The sequence below is a fragment of the Triticum aestivum genome, chromosome 3D, assembly GCF_018294505.1.
Source record: "Triticum aestivum cultivar Chinese Spring chromosome 3D, IWGSC CS RefSeq v2.1, whole genome shotgun sequence".
Classification (NCBI taxonomy): Eukaryota; Viridiplantae; Streptophyta; class Magnoliopsida; order Poales; family Poaceae; genus Triticum; species Triticum aestivum.
This window is the reverse complement of record NC_057802.1, coordinates 28,357,758-28,359,480: the sequence shown is the minus strand read 5'-3', so window position 1 is coordinate 28,359,480 and position 1,723 is coordinate 28,357,758.

Below are 1,723 nucleotides of genomic sequence, written 5' to 3'. Positions count from 1 at the left end.
ATTGTAAGATGCACATTTGTTGATTTATGGTACAAGTTTTCTTCTAATGTACAAATGACAACTGTGAGTTCGCTATGTTATCCTCCCTGCTTACTATTTTGGTGATCACAGGGGATGCGGAACGCACTCCTTTATATACTTCTTTCCCCGGGAAGTGAAGGTTATGTTTTTTAATATCATGTGAGCTGCACTTTGTTTTTGTTAAAGAGAATATTAGAACTGGACTATTTGTTTGGACAAAAACAATGGGGGAGCTTCTTATTGTACAGATACAAACTATTGTAGTAAAAATACAAAAAAGCGGTCCACAAGATCTAAGTAGTAACATGGAGTGCTTTCATGCATCAGTTTGCCTTGTGCAGAGAATATGTGTAAAATGTAAGAGTTGTTTTTGCCGAACTTTAGCCATAGTATGTTTGTCTAGACGTGCGTTGCACGTGCATGTTTACTATCACGTAAACTGAAGCACTAAATGGCTAGAAAGTATTGTACTATAGCAGCCCAATTGAAATGCAAACGGTTTAACCAATCGAAATGCAAACGGTTTTCAGACTTCAAAACTGAAACTGAAACCGAAACTTGAAAACCCCAAAATTTTGGCTCGGTTTGGTTTTTGGTTTACGGTTCGGTTTTGCACACCCGGAAGCGACCAGTGCTATGCATTCGACAATATCTTACACATGATACAGACAGGTGTGCACATGGAACTCAAAGAAAACTACTGTTGTGCATACGTGACATGTCCAGTTTGAAGTGCCAAATTTTAGGTTCAACAACTTTAGACAGAAAAGTAGCTACTTTGGGATAGGGGCAAATTGGCTCCCGAGCTCATCTACACTGGCCATGAACAGTAAAATCAAATAAAATACTAGAAAAAATAAAAAAAATTCCTTTTTGCAAGATAGACATTTCAGTGTGTGAGGTCCATGCCAAATTTCAGCTCATTTGGACATCTGAGTAGCTCTCAGCAAAATAGACAAATTTGATGTTTGTGAAACAGTGTACTGTTCATGTACTATTTTGGCAGTTTTCTTTTGCTAAGAGCTACTCAGATGTTCAAACAAGCTGAAATTTTGCACGGACCTCACGCACTGAAACATCTTCCATGCACTTTTTATTTATTTTTTGTAGTATTTATTTTATTTTACTGTTCATATGGTGCTGATGAGATCGCGCTCAGAAATGGATATTTGCTACTTTGGACGAATATTCTTTCTGAGCCTTGGCTCAACTGAACCTGATATCTCCACCGTCTAGTTGAGAAAAAGGGTTTCCCCCCGCTTTATATTATAAAACAACGAACCAAGCATCCAACACAGCAGTACAGAGTACAAACAAGTCATAAAGTCATGCTGGGGGCACAGCAAGACAAGCCCCAAACAAAGCTAAAAAAGCTAATCCGGCTTAGGAGGCAGTGGAGGGGCAAAAGCCGACGCCGAAGAACGAAGACCCGCAATGATGTTGTCGATGACGTCTCGGTCGCGCCGCTTGCTAAGCGGTCTCCAAAGCTGTAAGAAGCCACACATTTTATAGATTGCATCGGTCACACGACGAGGAATCACACGCTCAATGACTAGTTTATTATGGGTACACCAGAGGGTCCATGCCAGGGTACCCAGAGCTACCCAAGTGGGAGGGCGACTAGCGTCGGGGAGTCTAAAGACCTCCCCAAACTAGTCCGGGAGGTTGTCGTGGCACCAATCGCCGCCAACCACCTCCCGGA